General features: G+C 39.6%; 1 pseudogene; it reads left to right on the top strand.

Moving 5' to 3' along the window:
• Positions 1 to 7,036: 7,036 nt before the first annotated feature.
• Positions 7,037 to 12,103, top strand: LOC110165289 (sodium channel and clathrin linker 1-like; annotated as a pseudogene).
• The last annotated feature ends 290 nt before the right edge of the window (positions 12,104 to 12,393 follow it).

Below are 12,393 nucleotides of genomic sequence, written 5' to 3'. Positions count from 1 at the left end.
CTGCTGCAAATGGCCTATCCATTCCTTATCATGGATATGTAGAAGTTGATATCTCTGTTCTGGGAAGGACATTACCAGCATGTGGAGTGCTAATTGTTAAAGACCCCCAAGGTCTTAGTTCATTTGCACAGCAAAAGCAGCACATCCCAGGACTGTTAGGAATGAATGTCATTCTACAGCTCTACAATAGCATTTACCAAGAATATGGTTCGGCCATGTTTTCCCTCCCTGAGGTGACAGAGGCAGCACCAGGCTGGTGAGAAGCCCTGCAACAGTGTCACCTGATGGAAACTAGAGACAATGGTGTTGCTGGTCAGCGGGTGCAAGCATCAGGTCCACTTCTGATACCCGCAGGCACAACAGTCATGGTTCCAGCCACCAGTCCCAAAGGTAAAACACACCCTGCACAGACACTTTTGTTAGAACCAGACCACAGCACTAACCATCTTCCGGCTGGCATTCTAGTCTCAAAATCACTAGTGTCTTGTGAAAAGGGGTTAGCCTATGTTCCTGTGTCTAATGTGAGCACAGAGGCAGTCTATCTTCACCCACGTGTAATAATAGGCATGTTGCATTCAGTAGAACTGGTGGACTGTAATACATCCTCTGTAGAATTCACGGAAAACTACTGATAGTCAGGGTCAAATAACTAACATGTTCACAAACAACTGTTAATGTGCCTTCTCCTGATTTGGACTCTGTGGATCTATCTAAATTGACCCTTGCAGATCAGGTTGCTGTAAAGCAATTATTCACAAAATATTCAAATGTATTTTCAAAAAATGATGCTGATTTAGGCTGTACCTCTCGCATTGAACATAACATTCCCTTAATAGATGATGTGCCTACTAAACAGCGTTATCGACGCATTCCACCTTCTCAGTTTGAACTGGTAAAAGCCCATATTAAACAGCTACTTGATGCACAAATCATTCAAGAGAGCTGTAGCCCTTATGCAGCCCCTCTGGTTTTGGTTCAAACGAAAGATGGTTCACTCAGAATGTGTCGATTACAGACAGTTGCAAAGACTCGGAAAGATGCATATCCTCTGCCACGGATAGAGGAGTCTTTAGACGCTCTCTCTGGGGCTAAATGGTTCTCCACATTAGATCTTGCAAGTGGATACAACCAAGTGCCTGTGGCAGAAGCTGACAAACATAAAACCGCCTTTTGCATGTCCTTTGGCTTATTTGAATTTAATCAAATGGCTTTTGGTTTGTGCAATGCCCCAAGTACATTTCAAAGACTTATGGAAAGGATACTTGGTGACCAAAGTTTTCAGTCTTTGTTATTGTACTTGGATGATGTAATAATTTTTTCTACATCTCTGGAACAGCATCTACAGAGACTGGAGATGGTTTTGAGTCACTTTCCATTCCAAACACTTAAAACCAAACTTACTACAGCTCCTGTGTTGGCTTATGCAGATTTTCACAAGCCATTCATCTTAGATGTAGATGCTAGCTATAATGGTTTAGGAGCAGTATTATCACAAGAATTTAAAGGCAAAGTTCGACCTATTGCTTTTGCGAGCAGAGGTCTGAGAAAAACTGAGCAAAATATGCAAAATTACAGTTCAATAAAATTGGAATTTTTAGCACTTAAATGGGCAGTTACAGAAAAATTCCGTGAATTCCTACTGGGTCACAAATGTGTTGTTTATACAGATAACAATCGACTCAGTCACCTTCAAACTAAATTAGGAGCAGTAGAACAGAGATGGGCTTCAGAACTAACATGCTTTGATTTGGATATTAAATACAAACCAGGACGGTCTAATGGCAATGCAGATGGACTGTCAAGACAAAATGTGACCTCAGAACAGATGGAGGCCATAGCACCCACAACCGTTCTTCCCGAAGGCCTTAGGTGTGCTTTTCAGGATGACAACAAAAACAGAAAAAAACAACAACAAAAAAAGCCCCGGTCCCAAAGACCAGACTCCGATGAAAGGGCTATAATGTCTCAAGTGGTCCTGAAATTGGTGAGGCAATGGGACAGAATTGTGGAAATATATATATAATATATATAGGCAAGTCTCACCACCGGAAGGAGGGCCATTGAGACATCAGCTGGTGCTTCCACAATGCCTGCAGCAGGCAGTACTCCAGTCCTCTCATGACCAACATGGCCATCAGGAAGTAGACCGAACTCTAGGTCTCATCAGAAAATGGTGCTATTGGCCAGGTATGAATAAAACTGTTCAGGCCTACTGCAGAGACTGTGAGCGCTGTATACTGGCAAAACATGCGAACTTGCATCCACGTAGCTTTATGGGTAATTTAATGGCTAACAAGCCTAATGACATCTTGGCCATAGACTTTACTGTCTTAGATGTTTCATCAATAGAATTAATAGAACTTTGCATGATTTGCTTCGCACTCTACCTCAAGCTCATAAAAAGCAGTGGCCTAAACATTTGTCACAAGTAGTGTTTGCTTATAATACAACAAAGCATCACTCAACTGGGTATTCTCCACATTTACTCATGTTTGGACAGGAACCAAGGCTTCCAGCTGACTGTCTACTCGGCACAATGGACGAGTGCACCGAGGACTGGACCTCCAGTCATCGAGATGCTCTAAATCACATTTACGAGGATACAAGAAACAAACTGCAACTTGCTGCTGAAAGATGAGCAAGGCATCATGATTCTAAGGTAAAACCGAACTGTTCAGAGCCAGGGCAGCTGGTGTACTGTCGAGACCATAGCCATAAAGGCCAGCACAAAATACAGGACTACTGGTCACCTGTGCTGTACAAAGTGCTCCACTGCCCACAAGATGATGGACCTATTTACACTGTGGCTATGGCAGATGGACAAGGAAAACCTAGAAAAATTCACAGAACTGAAATACAAGGAAACAAAACTGACATTACAATGACATTCAGGATCACCAATGTTACCTGAACTGGATGATGTTCCTGAAATTCCGTTTGTGTTATTAGTGGAACAAGCTCCTGATCAGGACAGGCTGGCACATATTGGACCACCTCCTCCGCCCTCTGCACCTGTAGTGCGTGCAGTGACCCCTCCAGCTGCAGGGCTACGTCGGTCCCAACGAACTACAGCAGGCCAACATCGTAACCCACACCGCTTACCAAGCTCTGTTATGCAGCAGTTATGTACTGAAAATGCAGGTGCTCCTCAGGTGACATTTCATAGACCATGGCTTTAAAATGTTAATCGACGGGACATCGATTTAAATCCCAGGGGTAATTGTGGCAAGGTAGCTGATCATGTGGTCTCTGCCATGTGACACCTGTGTCACATGGCAGAGACCACAAAGGTCAGAGGGGAACCAGGAGACTTCCTCTTCCTGAGCAGGCCTGACACACGGCTATTTCTGGTGAGCCAAACAAATGTAATGTTTGTACATTTTAATCTTGTTAGAAAACAAATTTGTAACTTTTGTAAATATTAATTTAAGGGTTTTAACAGTCCAGATCAGAGAGGTATGCTTTTAACTTTTATTTTATTGTTTACTTTTAATTGATGTATTTTATTAACTGCACTGTGTTACAGGCTCAGTGCTGGTTGCCGTTTTTGAGTTTTAGTTTGAGTTGATTGTTGATTTGTTCCAGCTCTGCAGTGGGTGTGGGCTGGAGGTCGCTGGGTGTGAAGGGGGCTCACTTAGAGGGTGACCTTATTTATAGTTATTGGTGATGGTGGCACTTGTAATTGGGTGTTTTCAGTTGTGGTAATGGTTTTCTTTGTATTAATCTTGTTCGTTTTCTCACTTTATAGCATGTCTCCTTCACCCAAGCTTTAGTATGGAGCCGCACCCCTGCAGTAGTATCCTCACCTGTTAAAAGCACCTTTAATATTGTAATGTTGTGGACCGAGAACCCTTATTTATTCACAGAATCCCTTCTGGCATAAAAAAGGACAAGGGCAATGTGTTATAAAAGTTACACATCTTTATTTAATCTAAACATTTAAAAGAAATATTTCATTTTTCTGGTTCCCTTCTTGATACACCCCTCAATTATCATAAATGTAATCATATTTAAAATGCGTGTGCCAAGGTATCTAAGGTAGACTTCGTTACAATAAAGGGCATAAAATTAAAGCTGGTGAAAGTGCTCGTGCTAAGGAGGCCTATTTGGGCGAAAGTGACTTGTGCCAACCCTGAGACCTAACCTTGCATTGCACTGACCCCCTGACCAAATATTGCACTTTCCTCCAAGACCTCGGCTACTGTTAGTAAAATTCAATTAAAACCAACACTAAGGATAAGATAAAGAATAAAGAGCAAGAATAATGCAGCAGTGGCAATCTGTTAGACAGGGAAAAATAAATTAGGTTCAAGTAGCGACCACCACTCCAGATATACAACAAAAGAGCATTTACCACAAATTTAGAAGGGGAGGGGGGCACTCTACATGGGGCTCGGAGCGCGCTACGAGCGGCCGCCGGCACCACCGCCTACTCCAGATAACCTTTAAAATGCAGTCAGACATATCGCATTAAAGCACATTCTATAAGAAATATTAAAACAACAACTCCAGTACTTACACGCGCTGCCTTCAAAAGCCACCGAAAGCCCCGACTGCCACACCACAGCGTGCGCAGCCTTTTCTAATCGCGCAATCAGTGACGCCAGGAGCCACGCGCAGCGACGCACAGGTGGACGCACTCATGGACGCAACACAGTCTAATCACACGGTTACAATATTTTTGTAAATAAAAGCTGCCGTATGGCTGTTAGACCCACACACTGACTGGCTTGCTTTGTTATTAAAGCTACCTGTAAATTCCAGGTGTTACATTAGGACCCCACAACACACTCAAAATGGATAAAACTATTAGTTGTGCCAAGTGACCTTGTGTAACCAGTCATGGTTTGACCTCAACCTCAGCTGGCTGGCACGCACTGCATTTGGATTCCAAGGCTATTTCATAGTATATTTAGGTTTCAAAAATATAATGGCTGCCAGGATGAAACAGTCTCTGAATCTTTTGGTCCTGCATTTTGGCACAGCCGGTCTTTGACCCGGCAGGTACTGAAACAGACAGTTCAGGGGGTGGCTCTGGTCCCGCATAATACTGGAGCTTAGTCTCTGCAGCTGGCTGTTGTATAAAGACTCCATACCACGCTGTGGCTGTCTGATCAGCTTGCCCACCCATTTCACAATCTGCGAAATTGCATTTTTGTTCTTTCAAACCAGAACGTCAAACAGAAGGCTGAAATTGATTCATTAAAAACAGAGTTAAACAATGACATTAAAGTCTTCTCCACATTAAAAGCAGCAAGTTTCCTGAGGCAGTGCAGGCACTGGTGTCCCTTCTTGTACACTGTCTTGCAGTTGACATTAAAGTTTTAAACAGAGTTAATAATCATGCCCAGACACTTATACTGGGTTGGTGCCCCAATTGCAATAAAGTAGGCTATACCTTAATCTTATCGTCCATAACATTAAGGCATATATTGTGTAATGTCAGGTGCACAGTTGAGACTTACTTTGATATACATTTAGTATAGATCATTTCATTTGAAAATAATTGCTTTTATTATTAAGTCCTGTTATAGTATTTAAAATAACAGGATTTTAGTTGATTTTCATTTTGACCCAATGCATATTGTTGTTGTGTCCTTCAGCAAAACATTTTCAAGTTTCAGTGCTTCTCCAATTACACGGGGGAGAAAGTGTGCCTTGCAACCTGCTGTGAAGACACTGTAACAGGCCTATAACACCTGAGAAAAACAAGTTAAATGAAAAAATATATATATATATTCTAAAGTGTTTATCTAGAGTTGAAAAATTACATCAAATGCCCAATCCACAGTATGAATCATAACTACCACCTTCATATTTGTATTCTGTGCTAATTGGTCAGCGAGGCTCTGTGCTTGTGTGGAGGTTAATGATTCCCTCCAAACAAGGAGCTGTTTAAGCCCGGCTGCTCTAAGAAATGGCCTGATTGCGTTGAATGATTTGCCGAAGTGCTGAAGAATGGAATAAATTGGGTCAGTGAAGATAGATGGCTGTGCTGTGATCATCCACTGACTTTCAAACCATTGATTTGACCCTTCTCTTGGCTGTTAATAAGAGGTTGCTTGTCTCCACCATGGCAGTGGCTATTCATACACATAAACTCTTTAGAGACTGTTACTTTTGGTAAGATTTGGGAGAATTTATTGGGCTGAAACATTGAAATGGTTTCAAAATGCTCAAAATTACAGGTATGGATGGATGTCAGTTATGCATTTGAGTTCCAATCAGTGGTAAGTGCTTCAATACAATGCATCAGTCAAGGTTATGTTAGTTTTTCACATTAGCAAGACGCATTAGCCTAGCAGAAATGTGGAAATTTGCAAGAAAACTAAAACTAAATTTTTTTTTTAAAGGTCCCATAAATTGACTATTGCAAGTTTTAAGCCATGTTAGAATGTTCTTAGCTCATCAAAAACATATCTGGAGTTGTCTTTTGTTTCATTCATATATGTTTGAGTTATCCTTTAGTGTTTGTCTATATCTCCAAAGCTCAAAATGCTCTGCTCAGTAGAAATTGGCAATTCCAGGACTGAAATTGAAATGATAATGGAGCACTTCCTCTATACCACATGACATCACAAGGTGGAACATAATGTTTTCCAGTTGAGAGAAGAACTCAGCCTAAATATGCAGGCTTTGTGTGTTAAACATGGGTGAATAAAAACTTCTGGTATGTAACAACATTATAACACAGATCAGAAAATAGGGTAATATGGGCCCTTTAATAATCACTCTGCATATGTTGATGGAGCAATTTATGAATATCTTCATGGACCCAATACTTCTAGTTTCCACCATTCTTCATTTTCTTATTGACTGGTTATACAGCACTGAATTCAGGTCTTCAAATTACTGCACATTATCACATGGACAGGTTGAGATAAAAAAAAAAAAAAAAAAAAAAGAAGCTTTGTAGTAGTTGGGTATTGCATTTACCCTGCAATTGTGTTGTTACCTATATTTTTAATATGAAAGATAGAATTGACAAGTAACTAAGATTCTTAATTATTCCACAAAAAAAACACAGATTTTATTTTGTTGCTGTTGAATGCACTCCTCATACAATTTAAAATATTACAGTATAATGGCTCCCTTGATCGATGAATATGACAGTCACATAGAGGAAATGATGGAACAGCTACAGAAATACCAGGTACACTTAGTGTATTTAACTTTAACAATTTAACTGTCACAACATCCATTATTTTTTCTGTCACATATACAGGTACAAATGGCAGACATAAAAGTCAAGTTGGACAGAGTTGTCAAGGAGGACAAAAGGTATGCTTATATCAGCCCTTTACCAAATAAACTTCAAACTTCAAGTTGTCAAGGCAGTCAAGATATGATCATGCCACTAATCCCATTAGCCAGGCATTGATTTGTAAAATCAAGGCTTCCTTTTGAATTTTGTAGCCTACTACGAGGAATGAACAAAATGTATTCAATAGATATTATATGGTGTAGAGTATTAATATTCATCAGGAAATATGGTGGTCTTTTAGTCTTGACAAAGATCATGTTCATTTGTTAGTGACCTTCCACTTGACTATGTGTTAATTAAAATCACCTGCCAAAAAGGGAATGACTGCATTAGTGAGGCAGGCTATATTTATACTATATTTAAAAATGTCCTTTTGAACTCTCACTGTTTTCAGGCTGCACACTGAGGTCAGAGAGTCAGTGGAGAGGCAGTTACATGCCATCCCAGTGTCCTCAGCAGCAGAGAGCAGTACAGTGGAGGAGAAAACCATCATCAAAAACCTCCAGGAGCAGATACAGTTGTCTGAACAGGTTTTTATTAGAATTTATAATCCTTCACGTCACCTATTCATATATTCATATATTTTAATAATTAATATATTTTAATAATTAGGAGCGAGGGCAGGCCATGGAGTTGTGGCAGACAACCTCTCAGGAGCTAGATCGTCTTCAGCAGATCCATCAGAAGTCTGTTTCTGACACACACAGATGCATGATGCCCAAAAGAAGCAGCTCGCAGTTCAGTAATTATTGTGTCCCACATACCACTAGATGGAGCCATTGCCATTAAAATGCCATTTCAGAAGCCAACTAAGCTTTAGATTTTAAGAGTCTTGGTTTAAGTATAAGCAGTTAAATTTGATCTATGTTATTCTTTTCTTAATAGGATCAGCTTGTCCAGTTACAGCAACAAACACAAAAGCTCCTACTGGACAATCAGAAGCTGGAAATGGTAAGTGTTGGTTGATTAAAAGGTAGTTACATTATTATCTTCTATTTTAATTGTGTGATCAAATTGTCTGACTAATGAAAGTGAACAATATCTTCTGTAACTTTGTATCTCTGTATTATCTACCCTGGCCTTGTCATAATTTGTTTGCTCCTGGTAATCTACTCCTTAGTTTTTTCAAAGGGCACGCACATACATACACAGTGACATGTTAGCTGCATCCTACACTTCAGCAACAATGGAGAGTAATACTGTAGCCCTCTGATGAATATTTAATGTATGAGTTGGCCTTGGGCTTTCCCTCAGACTTTGGTATATTTGAGACTGTGGTTGGTGGACAGACAGAAGGGCTTACCAGAAGTTATATAGTGGAAACATAGCTTAAATAAGCTAATATCTTGGTTAGAAGATATGCCCCACAAATGGAACTCCTGTCTTTCTTGCCACACACAGACCAACCAGCAGTTTCTGAAGACTTTAACTGAGCAGACAACCGAGATGGAGGAGCTACAGAGTTACAACAGGTAATTATAATTTTACAATTTGGTGGAAACGAAACGTATGACATGGTAAATATATAAACCATGTTGCTGTCTAGTTGCAGGCAGTCTAAGGCTGAATTGCAGACAGCCACAGCCAAAGTAAATGAGTTGACCAAATTATTGCAAAATCTCCAGGAACAGATGCAAAAACGGGTGAGTAGTCAAATTGGAAAAAGTGGAATCATTAAATAAAATGGAGTAGACCAAGGTACTCCGCATGTGCTCAGGAAGAAGATGCAGCCGAGGCTCAGGTGCGTGAGAATGCAGCTGACAGAAGACTGCAGCAGCTTCAGTCCACCTTGGGCCAACTAGAGTCCAGGTGAGAGGATGTTTCACAGTTAACAGGCATTGTGCATTACAGTATTCATTTATTCAGTCTATTACAAGATCTATTCTACACAAAGTTGAATCTTGTGAGCTTTAAGTCATGTTTGAAAGCTCAGTAACATACCCAGAATTTTGTTTTGTTTCATTCACACATGTTTGAGTAATCCTTTATTAAGTCTACATCTCCAAAGCTCAAAATGGTCTGTTCAACCCTGTGATGTCACATAGTAATAATTTTCGAGTAGAGTGAGTAGAGATTGGCAATTTCAGGGCTGAAGTCATCCAAATGATTCTAGTGAAGGTGTATGGAATGGAACACAGTGGAGCACTTCCTGTATTATCACATGACATCACAAGGTGGAACAGTGTTTTCTGTTTGAAAGCACTCAGTCTTAATATACAGAGATTGTGTGTTAAACATGTGAATGAAACAAAGTGCAACTCCACTTATGTTTTTAATAAGAAAAACAACAATATAACATAGATCAGAAAATACCGTAATATCCATATTACGGTATTTTTCCTTTCAAGGTCACACAAGTCCATAGATTTTTTTAAAAGTGCATGTTTAGTATTACAATATTTTCACTGTGATGCTAGTCTTTTTTACTCTTACTAGATTAAATGCTGCAACACAGGAAGCAGAAAGTGTTCACAGAGAGCAAAGTGTTTTTGAAAAAAAAAGGTTGGGGAGCTCCAGGCCCGTTGCACCACTTTAGAGGAAGAGAAATATGCAGCTCTTACCAAGGTCTGAGAAAGCATACAGACAGTGGAGGAGGCTGCACTGCAAAAAGAGCAGGTACATCGTTCTGTTAAGAACAGAGCATCTGGGCAAATATGTCTGTTATTTTGGTTCACATTTTCTGACAGTGTACTTCTGCTTCTTTTTCCCTCAAAGCCCTGTTAAGACAAAAACAGAAAACAGAGGAACTGGAAAAGACAAAGGAGACTATAAAGCAGTTGATCCAGGATGCAGCAGTCCGTACTAGAAAAGAGGTGGGCTCCCACTTCCCATTACAAAAATATTACAAGAGAAAATTTAGTTTCAAAGCTATGTTTTGTTTTGTTTTTATCAACAGGTCGAAAATGTTCGGAAACAGTACAGTGATCAAATTCTCAGGATGACAGAGGAGCTGTCTGCATTACAGCTAGTAGGAGTCTCTTAAGATGAAGTGTTTTGTCAAAGCAAAATTGGCTTCCTTACATTTTTCCTTTGTCATTTCAGGAATGTGCAGATAAACAATCACAAATTGAAAGGTCACAAAGGCTGTAGAGGAGGAACTGGAGAAGGTAGTTTACAGCAAGAACAGTAATAATAATAATTATTTTTAAAAATGAAGTCATTTTGCTATAATTTCTGTATTTTAGGTGTATAAAGAGGGACGTGCAGAGCCAGAGTTCAGAAAGATAGAGGCTCTTCACCACAGGTGTCTGGAGGCTGAGAGGAGGAGAGAAGACATTAATCTCACTCTACAAAGCACTCTGAGCAAACTGAAGAAGATGGAAATGGAGTAAGTGGCCTATCCCAGTTTCAGTTCTCACTCCTCTTGGAACAGTAAGGTGACAGCAGGAGTGGTGCCAGCACACTTCCATCTGCTACTATTAATGATGTTAGCATGGAAACATCATGTCATCTCCTCTCCATCTGCCCAGCTCACCCTTCCCTTTTCATGTGTTTACCATTCTACAGCTACAGTGAAGAGCTGTCCCGGTGCCAAGAGGAAGTACGACGTCTGCAGAACACTTTGACTACAGCCAGGGAGGAGTGCGTAAGCATCAGTGAGGAGTGCCTTAAGCTGCATCAGGAAAACACTCAACTCCGCAAAGACATGGATGATTTAAGAAAATCAAACTTGATTGATCAAAAGAAAGTCGAGCAACGGGTAATGGTTATTACCATCAGTTTGAAATGAGAAGCTGTAATTACTTCAAATGATTTCTAACAATTTATATATAATTACATTAAACGTAAAGACATTTCAATAAGAACCACGCGAGCCACCACCAGGGGTGACTTGGTCATACCCCAGAGACGGACCACCTTTGGTCAGAATGTGTTATCTGTACAAGGTGGAAATCTGAGGAACAGTCTTCCACTGACCCTGAAAGAAAGCCCCACATACAGCTCTTTTAAAGCTCAAACAAACTTGGTTATGGTCAAATCAAACATGTACACATGTATAACTGCACTGTGATTTTAATTGTTTTTCTATGTGCAATGAATGGGAACTGTGCAATGAATGGAACTATATAATGAGTGGAGTGTGCAATTTTTTAGTGTCTGGCCCCCTGTGACCCCAGCCCTTGGGACAACGGATGGAAATTAGCCTTAGGCTACAATCCGGTGTGTTTACATTCATGTTGTCATGTTTGTTCATTAACATGCTCTGTCCCAATCAAATAAATAAAGAAATAAATAAATAAACCCAGCTTCTCACAGCACAGCAAAAAACTACTCCGCGCTGGAAAGAAGAGGCCAAAAAGCTGATCCAGGACTTTGAGACTAAAATAATGAGCCACAAGTAAAGAAACAACATAAAGTTACACTTTCAATGTGATTCAAGTAAATATGTAATCCATAGTATTTTGTTTTTCAAGGTCACAGTTGAATTGTCAGAAGCAGCGTTCACATGAGCTTGAATTGCAGCTTGAATCTGATTGTGCCACTATTGCAGAGGTCAGTTTGAAATCAAACCATACTGTCTGTATGCAGGTATATTCTTACTATGTAATGGATTGCAGTATGAACGACAGCTAGCAGAGTATCAGGAGAAGTCCAGCTGTCTTCAGCTACGCCTCACACAGGCTAAACAAAAAGAAACTACAGCTACACATCAGGTAATACATTTGGTCTGTAGCCTTGGAAGTAGCATGGGATTATCCTTAACCTAATTTGACATCGAGTTTATTTAGGAGTGCAAAACAGTCTCATCACATATTCTGTTTTTTTTCCTGCCTCCAGCTGAATATGATTGCATCACGACAGAGGAAAAGACCCATGGGCGACACAGAGACGATATGATGATATGGCAACTCCACCTCAAATAGCTTTTTTTTTTTTTTTTTTTTTTTTTGTGTAATACTAATTGTATTTGTATGTGTATGTTACATTTGGGAGATGATAGGTGATAGTCTAATGTTTACAGAATACATATTTGTAATGAAATTGTGAATTGAGTTATTCTTTTATATTTTTTAAAACATATATATATTATATATATATATATATATATATATATATATATATATATATATATATATGTATATATACACACACAATTAAATTGTATATATATATTTTTATGTCCTACC

Source organism: Boleophthalmus pectinirostris, unplaced genomic scaffold, assembly GCF_026225935.1.
Source record: "Boleophthalmus pectinirostris isolate CB_2022bp ecotype Guang Dong unplaced genomic scaffold, ASM2622593v1 HiC_scaffold_2, whole genome shotgun sequence".
Lineage (NCBI taxonomy): Eukaryota > Metazoa > Chordata > Actinopteri > Gobiiformes > Gobiidae > Boleophthalmus > Boleophthalmus pectinirostris.
The sequence above is the reverse complement of the archived record's forward strand: the minus strand, read 5'-3'. Positions and strand labels throughout refer to the sequence as shown.